Here is a 15755-nt window from a genome sequence, read left to right on the forward strand (position 1 = left end):
GACTCACTGCACTGCATCCCCAGTGGTGCCAGTGCACTCTCTGGACTCACTGCACTGCATGAACCGTGGTGCCAATGCACTCTCTGGACTCACTGCACTGCATCCCCACTGGTTCCAGTGCACTCTCTGCACTCACTGCACTGCATCCCCAGTGGTGCCACTGCACTCTCTGGACTCACTGCACTGCATCCCCAGTGGTGCCAGTGCACTCTCTGGACTCACTGCAGTGCATCCCCAGTGGTGCCAGTGCACTCTCTGGACTCACTGCACTGCAACCCCAATGGTGCCAGTGCACTCTCTGGACTCACTGCAGTGCATCCCCACTGGTGCCAGTGCACTCTCTGGACTCACTGCACTGCATCCCCAGTGGTGCCAGTGCACTCTCTGGACTCACTGCACTGCATCCCCAGTGGTGCCAGTGCACTCTCTGGACTCACTGCACTGCATCCCCAGTGGTGCCAGTGCACTCTCTGGACTCACTGCAGTGCATCTGCAGTGGTGCCAGTGCACTCTGTGGACTCACTGCACTGCAACCCCAGTGGCGCCAGTGCACTCTCTGGACTCACTGCAGCGCACCCCCACTGGTGCCAGTGCACTCTCTGGACTCACTGCACTGCATCCCCAGTGGTGCCAGTGCACTCTCTGGATTCACTGTAGTGCATCCCCAGTGGTTCCAGTGCACTCTCTGCACTCACTGCACTGCATCCCCAGTGGTGCCAGTGCACTCTCCGGACTCACTGCACTGCATCCCCAGTGGTGCCATTGCACTCTCTGCACTCCCTGCACTGCATCCCCAGTGGTGCCAGTGCACTCTCTGGACTCACTGCACTGCATCCCCAGTGGTGCCAGTGCACTCTCTGGACTCACGGCACTGCATCACCAGTGGAGCCATTGCACTTTCTGGACTCACTGCAGTGCATCCCCAGTGGTGCCAGTGCACTCTCTGCACTCACTGCACTGCATCCCCAGGGGTGCCAGTACACTCTCTGGCGTCACTGCACTGCATACCCAGTGGTGCCTGTGCAGTCTCTGGACTCACTGCACTGCAACCCCAGTGATGCCAGTGCACTCTCTGGACTCACTGCACTGCATCCCCAGTAGTGCCAGTGCACACTCTGGACTCACTGCACTGCATCCCCAGTGGTGCCAGTGCACTCTCTGGACTCACTGCACTCCATCCCCACTGGTGCCAGTACACTCTCTGGACTCAATGCACTGCATCCCCAGTGGTGCCAGTGCACTCTCTGGACTCACTGCACTGCATCCCCAGTGGTGCCAGTGCACTCTCTGGACTCACTGCAGTGCATTACCAGTGGTGCCAGTGCACTCTCTGAGTCACTGCACTGCATTCCCAGTGGTGCCAGTGCACTCTCTGGACTCACTGCACTGCAACCCCAGTGGTGCCAGTGCACTCTCTGGACTCACTGCAGTGCACCCCCACTGGTGCCAGTGCACTCTCTGCACTCACTACACTGCATCCCCAAGGTGCCAGTGCACTCTCTGGACTCAACTGCACTGCATCCCCAGTGGTGCCAGTGCACTCTCTGGACTCACTGCAGTGTATCCCCAGTGGTGCCAGTGCACTCTCTGGACTCACTGCTGTGCATCACCAGTGGTGCCAGTGCACTCTCTGGACTCACTGCACTGCATCCCCAGTGGTGCCAGTGCACTCTCTGGACTCACTGCACTGCATCCCCAGTGGTGCCTGTGCACTCTCTGGACTCACTACAGTGCATCCCCAGTGGTGCCAGTGCACTCTCTGGACTCACTGCACTGCATCCCCAGTAGTGCCAGTGCACTCTCTGGACTCACCGGGGTGCATCCCCAGTGGTGCAGTGCACTCTCTGGACTCACTGCACTGCATCCCCAGTGGTGCCAGTGCACTCTCTGGACTCACTGCAGTGCATCCCCTGTGTTGCCAGTGCACTCTCTAGACTCACTGCACTGCATCCCCAGTGGTGTCAGTGCACTCTCTGGACTCACTGCAGTTCAGCCCCTTAGGTGCCAGTGCACTCTCTGTACTCACTGCAGTGCATTCCCAGTGGTGCCAGTGCACTCTCTGGACTCCTTGCACTGAATCCCCGGTGGTGCCAGTGCACTCTCTGCACTCACTGCACTGCATCCCCAGTGGTGCCAGTGCACTATCTGGACTCATTGCAGGGCATCCCCAGTGGTGCCAGTGCACTCTCGGAGTCACTGCACTGCATTCCCAGTGGTGCCAGTGCACTCTCTGGACTCACTGCAGTGCATCCCCAGTGGTGCCAGTGCACTCTCTGGACTCACTGCACTGCATCCTCAGTGGTGCCAGTGCACTCTCTGGACTCACTGCAGTGCAGCCCCAGTGGTGCCAGTGAAATCTCTGGACTCACTGCAGTGCACCCCCACTGGTGCCAGTGCACTCTCTGGACTCAGTGCACTGCATCCCCAGTGGTGCCAGTGCACTCTCTGGACTCAACTGCACTGCATCCCCAGTGGTGCCAGTGCACTCTCTGGACTCACTGCAGTGCATCCCCAGTGGTGCCAATGCACTCTCTGGACTCACTGCACTGCATGAACCGTGGTGCCAGTGCACTCTCTGGACTCACTGCACTGCATCCCCACTGGTTCCAGTGCACTCTCTGCACTCACTGCACTGCATCCCCAGTGGTGCCAGTGCACTCTCTGCACTCACTGCACTGCAACCCCAATGGTGCCAGTGCACTCTCTGGACTCACTGCAGTGCACCCCCACTGGTGCCAGTGCACTCTCTGGACTCACTGCAGTGCATCCCCAGTGGTGCCAGTGCACTCTCTGGACTCACTGCAGTGCATCCACAGTGGTGCCAGTGCACTCTCTGGAGTCACTGCACTGCATCCCCAGTGGTGCCAGTGCACTCTCTGGACTCACTGCAGTGAAACCCCGGTGGTGCAAGTGCACTCTCTGGACTCACTGCAGTGCATCCCTACTGGTGCCTGTGCACTCTCTGGACTCACTGCACTGCATCCCCAGTGGTGCCAGTGCACTCTCTGTAGACACTGCGCTCCATTCCCAGTGGTGCCAGTGCACTCTCTGGACTCACTGCACTGCCTCCCCAATGGTGACAGTGCACTCTCTGGACTCACTGCAATGCACCCCCAGTGGTGCCAGTGCACTCTCTGGACTCACTGCACTGCATCCCCTGTGGTGCCAGGGCACTCTGTGTACTCACTGCACTGCATCCCCAATGTTGCCAGTGCACTCTCTGGACTCACTGCAGTGAATCCCCGGTGGTGCCAGTGCACTCTCTCGACTCACTGCACTGCATCCCCACTGGTGCCAGTGCACTCTCTGGACTCACTGCACTGCATCCCCAGTCGTGCCTGTGCAGTCTCTGGACTCACTGCAGTGCACCACCAGTGGTGCCAGTGCACTCTCTGGACTCACTGCACTGCATCCCCAGTGGTGCCAGTGTACTCTCTGTAGTCACTGCGCTGCATTACCAGTGGTGACAATGCACTCTCTGGACTCACTGCACTGCATCCCCAGTGGTGCCAGTGCACTCTCTGCACTCACTGCACTGCATCCCAAGTGGTGCCAGTGCACTCTCTGCACTCACTGCACTGCATCCCCAGTGGTGCCAGTGCACTCTCTGGACTCACTGCACTGCATCCCCAGTGGTGCCAGTGCACTCTCTGGACTCACAGCACTGCATCACCAGTGGAGCCAGTGCACTTTCTGGACTCACTGCAGTGCATCACCAGTGGTGCCAGTGCACTCTCTGGACTCACTGCACTGCATCCCCAGGGGTGCCAGTACACTCTCTGGCGTCACTGCACTGCATCCCCAGTGGTGCCAGTGCAGTCTCTGGACTTACTGCACTGCATCCCCAGTGATGCCAGTGCACTCTCTGGACTCACCGGGGTGCATTCCCAGTGGTGCCAGTGCACTCTCTGGACTCACTGCACTGCATCCCCAGTGGTGCCAGTGCAGTCTCTGGACTCACTGCACTCCATCCCCACTGGTGCCAGTACACTCTCTGGACTCACTGCACTGCATCCCCAGTGGTGCCAGTGCACTCTCTGGACTCACTGCACTGCATCTCCAGTGGTGCCAGTGCACTCTCTGGACTCACTGCAGTCCATCACCAGTGGTGCCAGTGCACTCTCTGAGTCACTGCACTGCATCGCCAGTGGTGCCCGTGCACTCTCTGGACTCACTGCAGTGCATCCCCAGTGGTGCCAGTGCACTCTCTGGACTCACTGCACTGCACCCCCACTGGTGCCAGTGCACTCTCTGGACTCACTGCAGTGCAGCCCCAGTGGTGCCAGTGAAATCTCTGGACTCACTGCAGTGCACCCCCACTGGTGCCAGTGCACTCTCTGGACTCAGTGCACTGCATCCCCAGTGGTGCCAGTGCACTCTCTGGACTCAACTGCACTGCATCCCCAGTGGTGCCAGTGCACTCTCTGGACTCACTGCAGTGCATCCCCAGTGGTGCCAATGCACTCTCTGGACTCACTGCACTGCATCCCCAGTGGTGCCAGTGCACTCTCTGGACTCACTGCACTGCATGAACCGTGGTGCCAGTGCACTCTCTGGACTCACTGCACTGCATCACCAGTGGTTCCAGTGCACTCTCTGGACTCACTGCACTGCATCCCCAGTGGTGCCAGTGCACTCTCTGGACTCACTGCACTGCAACCCCAATGGTGCCAGTGCACTCTCTGGACTCACTGCAGTGCACCCCCACTGGTGCCAGTGCACTCTCTGGACTCACTGCACTGCATCCCCAGTGGTGCCAGTGCACTCTCTGGACTCACTGCAGTGCATCCCCAGTGGTGCCAGTGCACTCTCTGGAGTCACTGCACTGCATCCCCAGTGGTGCCAGTGCACTCTCTGGACTCACTGCAGTGAAACCCCGGTGGTGCAAGTGCACTCTCTGGACTCACTGCAGTGCATCCCCAGTGGTGCCAGTGCACTCTCTGGACTCACTGCACTGCATCCCCAGTCGTGCGTGTGCAGTCTCTGGACTCCTTGCAGTGCATCCCCAGTGGTGCCAGTGCACTCTTTCGAGTCACTGCAGTGCATCCCCAGTGGTGCCAATGCAGTCTCTGGACTCACTGCACTGCATTCCCAGTGGTGCCAGTGCACTCTCTGGACTCACTGCAGTGCATCCCCAGTGGTGCCAGTGCACTCTGTGGACTCACTGCACTGCAACCCCAGTGGTGCCAGTGCACTCTCTGGACTCACTGCACTGCACCCCCACTGGTGACAGTGCACTCTCTGGAATCACTGCACTGCATCCCAAATGGTGCCAGTGCACTCTCTGGATTCACTGTAGTGCATCCCCAGTGGTTCCAGTGCACTCTCTGCACTCACTGCACTGCATCCCCAGTGGTGCCAGTGCACTCTCTGGACTCACTGCAGTGCATCTCCAGTGGTGCCAGTGCACTCTCTGGACTCACTGCACTGCATCCCCAGTGGTGCCAGTGCACTCTCTGCACTCACTGCACTGCATCCCCAGTGGTGCCAGTGCACTCTCTGGACGCACTGCAGTGCATCACCAGTGGTGCCTGTGCAGTCTCTGGACTCACTGCAGTGCATCGCCAGTGGTGCCAGTGCACTCTCTGGACTCACTGCACTGCATCCCCAGTGCTGCCAGTGCACTCTCTCGACTCACCGGGGTGCATCCCCAGTGGTGCCAGTGCACTCTCTGGACTCACCGGGGTGCATCCCCAGTGTTGCCAGTGCACTCTCTGGACTCACTGCACTGCATCCCCAGTCGTGCCTGTGCAGTGTCTGGACTCACTGCAGTGCATCCCCAGTGGTGCCAGTGCACTCTCTGGACTCACTGCAGTGCATCCCCAGTGGTGCCAGTGCAGTCTCTGGACTCACTGCAGTGCATCTCCAGTAGTGCCAGTGCACTCTCTGTAGTCACTGCGCTGCATTCCCAGTGGTGCCAGTGCACTCTCTGGACTCACTGCAGTGCATCCCCAGTGGTGCCAGTGCACTCTCTGGACTCACTGCACTGCACCCCCACTGGTGCCAGTGCACTCTCTGGACTCACTGCAGTGCAGCCCCAGTGGTGCCAGTGAAATCTCTGGACTCACTGCAGTGCACCCCCACTGGTGCCAGTGCACTCTCTGGACTCACTGCACTGCAGCCCCAGTGGTGCCAGTGCACTCTCTGGACTCAACTGCACTGCATCCCCAGTGGTGCCAGTGCACTCTCTGGACTCAACTGCACTGCATCCCCAGTGGTGCCAGTGCACTCTCTGGACTCACTGCAGTGCATCCCCAGTGGTGCCAATGCACTCTCTGGACTCACTGCACTGCATGTCCAGTGGTGCCAGTGCACTCTCTGGACTCACTGCACTGCATCCCCAGTCGTGCGTGTGCAGTCTCTGGACTCCTTGCAGTGCATCCCCAGTGGTGCCAGTGCACTCTTTCGAGTCACTGCAGTGCATCCCCAGTGGTGCAAAGCAGTCTCTGGACTCACTGCACTGCATTCCCAGTGGTGCCAGTGCACTCTCTGGACTCACTGCAGTGCATCCCCAGTGGTGCCAGTGCACTCTGTGGACTCACTGCACTGCAACCCCAGTGGTGCCAGTGCACTCTCTGGACTCACTGCACTGCACCCCCACTGGTGACAGTGCACTCTCTGGAATCACTGCACTGCATCCCCAGTGGTGCCAGTGCACTCTCTGGATTCACTGTAGTGCATCCCCAGTGGTTCCAGTGCACTCTCTGCACTCACTGCACTGCATCCCCAGTGCTGCCAGTGCACTCTCTGGACTCACCGGGGTGCATCCCCAGTGGTGCCAGTGCACTCTCTGGACTCACCGGGGTGCATCCCCAGTGTTGCCAGTGCACTCTCTGGACTCACTGCACTGCATCCCCAGTCGTGCCTGTGCAGTCTCTGGACTCACTGCAGTGCATCCCCAGTGGTGCCAGTGCACTCTCTGGACTCACTGCAGTGCATCCCCAGTGGTGCCAGTGCAGTCTCTGGACTCACTGCAGTGCATCTCCAGTAGTGCCAGTGCACTCTCTGTAGTCACTGCGCTGCATTCCCAGTGGTGCCAGTGCACTCTCTGGAGTCACTGCACTGCATCCCCAGTGGTGCCAGTGCACTCTCTGTAGTCACTGCGCTGCATTCCCAGTGGTGACAATGCACTCTCTGGACTCACTGCACTGCATCCCCAGTGGTGCCATTGCACTCTCCGGACTCACTGCACTGCATCCCCTGTGGTGCCATTGCACTCTCTGCACTCCCTTCACTGCATCCCCAGTGGTGCCAGTGCACTCTCTGGACTCACTGCACTGCATCCCCAGTGGTGCCAGTGCACTCTCTGGACTCACGGCACTGCATCACCAGTGGAGCCAGTGCACTTTCTGGACTCACTGCAGTGCATCCCCAGTGGTGCCAGTGCACTCTCTGCACTCACTGCACTGCATCCCCAGGGGTGCCAGTACACTCTCTGGACTCACTGCACTGCATACCCAGTGGTGCCTGTGCAGTCTCTGGACTCACTGCACTGAATCCCCAGTGATGCCAGTGCACTCTCTGGACTCACTGCACTGCATCCCCAGTAGTGCCAGTGACACTCTGGACTCACTGCACTGCATCCCCAGTGGTGCCAGTGCACTCTCTGGAGTCACTGCACTCCATCCCCAGTGGTGCCAGTGCACTCTCTGGACTCACTGCAGTGTATCCCCAGTGGTGCCAGTGCACTCTCTGGACTCACTGCAGTGCATCCCCAGTGGTGCCAGTGCACTCTCTGGACTCACTGCACTGCATCCCCAGTGGTGCCAGTGCACTCTCTGGACTCACTGCACTGCATCCCCAGTGGTGCCTGTGCAGTCTCTGGACTCGCTACAGTGCATCCCCAGTGGTGCCAGTGCACTCTCTGGACTCACTGCACTGCATCCCCAGTAGTGCCAGTGCACTCTCTGGACTCACCGGGGTGCATCCCCAGTGGTGCCAGTGCACTCTCTGGACTCACTGCACTGCATCCCCAGTGGTGCCAGTGCACTCTCTGGACTCACTGCAGTGCATCCCCTGTGTTGCCAGTGCACTCTCTAGACTCACTGCACTGCATCCCCAGTGGTGCCAGTGCACTCTCTGGACTCACTGCAGTGCAGCCCCTTAGGTGCCAGTGCACTCTCTGTACTCACTGCAGTGCATTCCCAGTGGTGCCAGTGCACTCTCTGGACTCCTTGCACTGAATCCCCGGTGGTGCCAGTGCACTCTCTGCACTCACTGCACTGCATCCCCAGTGGTGCCAGTGCAGTCTCTGAACTCACTGCACTCCATCCCCAGTGGTGCCAGTACACTCTCTGGACTCACTGCACTGCATCCCCAGTGGTGCCAGTGCACTCTCTGCACTTACTGCACTGCATCCCCAGTGGTGCCAGTGCACTATCTGGACTCATTGCAGGGCATCCCCAGTGGTGCCAGTGCACTCTCTGAGTCACTGCACTGCATTCCCAGTGGTGCCAGTGCACTCTCTGGACTCACTGCAGTGCATCCCCAGTGGTGCCAGTGCACTCTCTGGACTCACTGCACTGCATCCTCAGTGGTGCCCGTGCACTCTCTGGACTCAACTGCACTGCATCCCCAGTGGTGCCAGTGAAATCTCTGGACTCACTGCAGTGCACCCCCACTGGTGCCAGTGCACTCTCTGGACTCACTGCACTGCATGAACCGTGGTGCCAGTGCACTCTCTGGACTCACTGCACTGCATCCCCACTGGTTCCAGTGCACTCTCTGCACTCACTGCACTGCATCCCCAGTGGTGCCAGTGCACTCTCTGCACTCACTGCACTGCAACCCCAATGGTGCCAGTGCACTCTCTGGACTCACTGCAGTGCACCCCCACTGGTGCCAGTGCACTCTCTGGACTCACTGCACTGCATCCCCAGTGGTGCCAGTGCACTCTCTTGGCTCACTGCACTTCATCCCCAGTGGTGCCAGTGCACTCTCTGGAGTCACTGCACTGCATCCCCAGTGGTGCCAGTGCACTCTCTGGACTCACTGCAGTGAAACCCCGGTGGTGCAAGTGCACTCTCTGGACTCACTGCAGTGCATCCCCAGTGGTGCCAGTGCACTCTCTGGACTCACTGCACTGCATCCCCAGTCGTGCGTGTGCAGTCTCTGGACTCACTGCAGTGCATCCCCAGTGGTGCCAGTGTACTCTTTCGAGTCACTGCAGTGCATCCCCAGTGGTGCCAATGCAGTCTCTGGACTCACTGCACTGCATTCCCAGTGGTGCCAGTGCACTCTCTGGACTCACTGCAGTGCATCCCCAGTGGTGCCAGTGCACTCTGTGGAGTCACTGCACTGCAACCCCAGTGGTGCCAGTGCACTCTCTGGACTCACTGCAGCGCACCACCACTGGTGCCAGTGCACTCTCTGGTCTCACTGTACTGCATCCCCAGTGGTGCCAGTGCACTCTCTGGATTCACTGTAGTGCATCCCCAGTGGTTCCAGTGCACTCTCTGCACTCACTGCACTGCATCCCCAGTGGTGCCAGTGCACTCTCTGGACGCACTGCACTGCATCACCAGTGGTGCCTGTGCAGTCTCTGGACTCACTGCAGTGCATCGTCAGTGGTGCCAGTGCACTCTCTGGACTCACTGCACTGCATCCCCAGTGCTGCCAGTGCACTCTCTGGACTCACCGGGGTGCATCCCCAGTGGTGCCAGTGCACTCTCTGGACTCACCGGGGTGCATCCCCAGTGTTGCCAGTGCACTCTCTGGACTCACTGCACTGCATCCCCAGTCGTGCCTGTGCAGTCTCTGGACTCACTGCAGTGCATCCCCAGTGGTGCCAGTGCACTCTCTGGACTCACTGCAGTGCATCCCCAGTGGTGCCAGTGCAGTCTCTGGACTCACTGCAGTGCATCTCCAGTAGTGCCAGTGCACTCTCTGTAGTCACTGCGCTGCATTCCCAGTGGTGCCAGTGCACTCTCTGGAGTCACTGCACTGCATCCCCAGTGGTGCCAGTGCACTCTCTGTAGTCACTGCGCTGCATTCCCAGTGGTGACAATGCACTCTCTGGACTCACTGCACTGCATCCCCAGTGGTGCCAGTGCACTCTCCGGACTCACTGCACTGCATCCCCTGTGGTGCCATTGCACTCTCTGCACTCCCTTCACTGCATCCCCAGTGGTGCCAGTGCACTCTCTGGACTCACTGCACTGCATCCCCAGTGGTGCCAGTGCACTCTCTGGACTCACGGCACTGCATCACCAGTGGAGCCAGTGCACTTTCTGGACTCACTGCAGTGCATCCCCAGTGGTGCCAGTGCACTCTCTGCACTCACTGCACTGCATCCCCAGGGGTGCCAGTACACTCTCTGGACTCACTGCACTGCATACCCAGTGGTGCCTGTGCAGTCTCTGGACTCACTGCACTGAATCCCCAGTGATGCCAGTGCACTCTCTGGACTCACTGCACTGCATCCCCAGTGGTGCCAGTGACACTCTGGACTCACTGCACTGCATCCCCAGTGGTGCCAGTGCACTCTCTGGAGTCACTGCACTCCATCCCCACTGGTGCCAGTACACTCTCTGGACTCACTGCACTGCATCCCCAGTGGTGCCAGTGCACTCTCTGAGTCACTGCACTGCATTCCCAGGGGTGCCAGTGCACTCTCTGGACTCACTGCACTGCAACCCCAGTGGTGCCAGTGCACTCTCTGGACTCACTGCAGTGCACCCCCACTGGTGCCAGTGCACTCTCTGCACTCACTACACTGCATCCCCAAGGTGCCAGTGCACTCTCTGGACTCAACTGCACTGCATCCCCAGTGGTGCCAGTGCACTCTCTGGACTCACTGCAGTGTATCCCCAGTGGTGCCAGTGCACTCTCTGGACTCACTGCAGTGCATCCCCAGTGGTGCCAGTGCACTCTCTGGACTCACTGCACTGCATCCCCAGTGGTGCCAGTGCACTCTCTGGACTCACTGCACTGCATCCCCAGTGGTGCCTGTGCAGTCTCTGGACTCGCTACAGTGCATCCCCAGTGGTGCCAGTGCACTCTCTGGACTCACTGCACTGCATCCCCAGTAGTGCCAGTGCACTCTCTGGACTCACCGGGGTGCATCCCCAGTGGTGCCAGTGCACTCTCTGGACTCACTGCACTGTATCCCCTGTGGTGCCAGTGCACTCTCTGGACTCACTGCAGTGCATCCCCTGTGTTGCCAGTGCACTCTCTAGACTCACTGCACTGCATCCCCAGTGGTGCCAGTGCACTCTCTGGACTCACTGCAGTGCAGCCCCTTAGGTGCCAGTGCACTCTCTGTACTCACTGCAGTGCATTCCCAGTGGTGCCAGTGCACTCTCTGGACTCCTTGCACTGAATCCCCGGTGGTGCCAGTGCACTCTCTGCACTCACTGCACTGCATCCCCAGTGGTGCCAGTGCAGTCTCTGAACTCACTGCACTCCATCCCCAGTGGTGCCAGTACACTCTCTGGACTCACTGCACTGCATCCCCAGTGGTGCCAGTGCACTCTCTGCACTTACTGCACTGCATCCCCAGTGGTGCCAGTGCACTATCTGGACTCATTGCAGGGCATCCCCAGTGGTGCCAGTGCACTCTCTGAGTCACTGCACTGCATTCCCAGTGGTGCCAGTGCACTCTCTGGACTCACTGCAGTGCATCCCCAGTGGTGCCAGTGCACTCTCTGGACTCACTGCACTGCATCCTCAGTGGTGCCCGTGCACTCTCTGGACTCAACTGCACTGCATCCCCAGTGGTGCCAGTGAAATCTCTGGACTCACTGCAGTGCACCCCCACTGGTGCCAGTGCACTCTCTGGACTCACTGCACTGCATGAACCGTGGTGCCAGTGCACTCTCTGGACTCACTGCACTGCATCCCCACTGGTTCCAGTGCACTCTCTGCACTCACTGCACTGCATCCCCAGTGGTGCCAGTGCACTCTCTGCACTCACTGCACTGCAACCCCAATGGTGCCAGTGCACTCTCTGGACTCACTGCAGTGCACCCCCACTGGTGCCAGTGCACTCTCTGGACTCACTGCACTGCATCCCCAGTGGTGCCAGTGCACTCTCTTGACTCACTGCACTTCATCCCCAGTGGTGCCAGTGCACTCTCTGGAGTCACTGCACTGCATCCCCAGTGGTGCCAGTGCACTCTCTGGACTCACTGCAGTGAAACCCCGGTGGTGCAAGTGCACTCTCTGGACTCACTGCAGTGCATCCCCAGTGGTGCCAGTGCACTCTCTGGACTCACTGCACTGCATCCCCAGTCGTGCGTGTGCAGTCTCTGGACTCACTGCAGTGCATCCCCAGTGGTGCCAGTGTACTCTTTCGAGTCACTGCAGTGCATCCCCAGTGGTGCCAATGCAGTCTCTGGACTCACTGCACTGCATTCCCAGTGGTGCCAGTGCACTCTCTGGACTCACTGCAGTGCATCCCCAGTGGTGCCAGTGCACTCTGTGGAGTCACTGCACTGCAACCCCAGTGGTGCCAGTGCACTCTCTGGACTCACTGCAGCGCACCACCACTGGTGCCAGTGCACTCTCTGGTCTCACTGCACTGCATCCCCAGTGGTGCCAGTGCACTCTCTGGATTCACTGTAGTGCATCCCCAGTGGTTCCAGTGCACTCTCTGCACTCACTGCACTGCATCCCCAGTGGTGCCAGTGCACTCTCTGGACTCACTGCTGTGCATCACCTGTGGTGCCAGTGCACTCTCTGGACTCACTGCACTGCATCCCCAGTGGTGCCAGTGCACTCTCTGGACTCACTGCAGTGCATCACCAGTGGTGCCTGTGCAGTCTCTGGACTCACTGCAGTGCATCGCCAGTGGTGCCAGTGCACTCTCTGGACTCACTGCACTGCATCCCCAGTGCTGCCAGTGCACTCTCTGGACTCACCGGGGTGCATCCCCAGTGGTGCCTCTGCACTCTCTGGACTCACCGGGGTGCATCCCCAGTGTTGCCAGTGCACTCTCTGGACTCACTGCACTGCATCCCCAGTCGTGCCTGTGCAGTCTCTGGACTCACTGCAGTGCATCCCCAGTGGTGCCAGTGCACTCTCTGGACTCACTGCAGTGCATCCCCAGTGGTGCCAGTGCAGTCTCTGGACTCACTGCAGTGCATCTCCAGTGGTGCCAGTGCACTCTCTGTAGTCACTGCGCTGCATTCCCAGTGGTGACAATGCACTCTCTGGACTCACTGCACTGCATCCCCAGTGGTGCCAGTGCACTCTCTGTAGTCACTGCGCTGCATTCCCAGTGGTGACAATGCACTCTCTGGACTCACTGCACTGCATCCCCAGTGGTGCCAGTGCACTCTCCGGACTCACTGCACTGCATCCCGTGTGGTGCCATTGCACTCTCTGCACTCCCTGCACTGCATTCCCAGTGGTGCCAGTGCACTCTCTGGACTCACTGCACTGCATCCCCAGTGGTGCCAGTGCACTCTCTGGACTCACGGCACTGCATCACCAGTGGAGCCAGTGCACTTTCTGGACTCACTGCAGTGCATCCCCAGTGGTGCCAGTGCAGTCTCTGGACTCACTGCACTGCATCCCCAGGGGTGCCAGTACACTCTCTGGCGTCACTGCACTGCATCCCCAGTGGTGCCTGTGCAGTCTCTGGACTCACTGCACTGCATCCCCAGTGATGCCAGTGCACTCTCTGGACTCACTGCACTGCATCCCCAGTGGTGCCAGTGCACACTCTGGACTCACTGCACTGCATCCCCAGTGGTGCCAGTGCACTCTCTGGACTCACTGCAGTCCATCCCCGGTGGTGCGAGTGCACTCTCTGCACTCACTGCACTGCATCCCCAGTGGTGCCAGTGCAGTCTCTGAACTCACTGCACTCCATCCCCAGTGGTGCCAGTGCACTCTCTGGACTCACTGCAGTGCATCCCCAGTGGTGCCAGTGCACTCTCTGGACTCACTGCACTGCATCCTCAGTGGTGCCAGTGCACTCTCTGGACTCACTGCAGTGCAGCCCCAGTGGTGCCAGTGAAATCTCTGGACTCACTGCAGTGCACCCCCACTGGTGCCAGTGCACTCTCTGGACTCAGTGCACTGCATCCCCAGTGGTGCCAGTGCACTCTCTGGACTCAACTGCACTGCATCCCCAGTGGTGCCAGTGCACTCTCTGGACTCACTGCAGTGCATCCCCAGTGGTGCCAATGCACTCTCTGGACTCACTGCAGTGCATCCCCAGTGGTGCCAGTGCACTCTCTGGACTCACTGCACTGCATGAACCGTGGTGCCAGTGCACTCTCTGGACTCACTGCACTGCATCCCCACTGGTTCCAGTGCACTCTCTGCACTCACTGCACTGCATCCCCAGTGGTGCCACTGCACTCTCTGGACTCACTGCACTGCATCCCCAGTGGTGCCAGTGCACTCTCTGGACTCACTGCAGTGCATCCCCAGTGGTGCCAGTGCACTCTCTGGACTCACTGCACTGCAACCCCAATGGTGCCAGTGCACTCTCTGGACTCACTGCAGTGCACCCCCACTGGTGCCAGTGCACTCTCTGGACTCACTGCACTGCATCCCCAGTGGTGCCAGTGCACTCTCTGGACTCACTGCAGTGAAACCCCGGTGGTGCAAGTGCACTCTCTGGACTCAGTGCACTGCATCCCCAGTGGTGCCAGTGCACTCTTTGGACTCACTGCACTGCATCCCCAGTCGTGCGTGTGCAGTCTCTGGACTCACTGCAGTGCATCCCCAGTGGTGCCAGTGCACTCTTTCGAGTCACTGCAGTGCATCCCCTGTGGTGCCAATGCAGTCTCTGGACTCACTGCACTGCATTCCCAGTGGTGCCAGTGCACTCTCTGGACTCACTGCAGTGCATCCCCAGTGGTGCCAGTGCACTCTCTGGACTCACTGCACTGCAACCCCAGTGGTGCCAGTGCACTCTCTGGACTCTCTGCAGCGCACCCCCACTGGTTCCAGTGCACTCTCTGGACTCACTGCACTGCATCCCCAGTGGTGCCAGTGCACTCTCTGGATTCACTGTAGTGCATCCCCAGTGGTTCCAGTGCACTCTCTGCACTCACTGCACTGCATCCCCAGTGGTGCCAGTGCACTCTCTGGACTCACTGCAGTGCATCCCCAGTGGTGCCAGTGCACTCTCTGGACTCACTGCACTGCATCCCCAGTGGTGCCAGTGCACTCTCTGCACTCACTGCACTGCATCCCCAGTGGTGCCAGTGCACTCTCTGGACTCACTGCAGTGCATCACCAGTGGTGCCTGTGCAGTCTCTGGACTCACTGCAGTGCATCACCAGTGGTGCCAGTGCACTCTCTGGACTCACTGCACTGCATCCCCAGTGGTGCCAGTGCACTCTCTGGACTCACCGGGGTGCATCCCCAGTGGTGCCAGTGCACTCTCTGGACTCACCGGGGTGCATCCCCAGTGGTGCCAGTGCACTCTCTGGACTCACTGCACTGCATCCCCAGTCGTGCCTGTGCAGTCTCTGGCCTCACTGCAGTGCATCCCCAGTGGTGCCAGTGCAGTCTCTGGACTCACTGCAGTGCATCCCCAGTGGTGCCAGTGCAGTCTCTGGACTCACTGCAGTGCATCTCCAGTGGTGCCAGTGCACTCTCTGTAGTCACTGCGCTGCATTCCCAGTGGTGACAATGCACTCTCTGGACTCACTGCACAGCATCCCCAGTGGTGCCAGTGCACTCTCTGTAGTCACTGCGCTGCATTCCCAGTGGTGACAATGTACTCTCTGGACTCACTGCACTGCATCCCCAGTGGTGCCAGTGCAGTCTCCGGACTCACGGCACTGCATCAC

Source organism: Anser brachyrhynchus, assembly GCF_964034855.1.
Source record: "Anser brachyrhynchus genome assembly, contig: SCAFFOLD_63, whole genome shotgun sequence".
In the NCBI taxonomy this organism is placed as follows: domain Eukaryota; kingdom Metazoa; phylum Chordata; class Aves; order Anseriformes; family Anatidae; genus Anser; species Anser brachyrhynchus.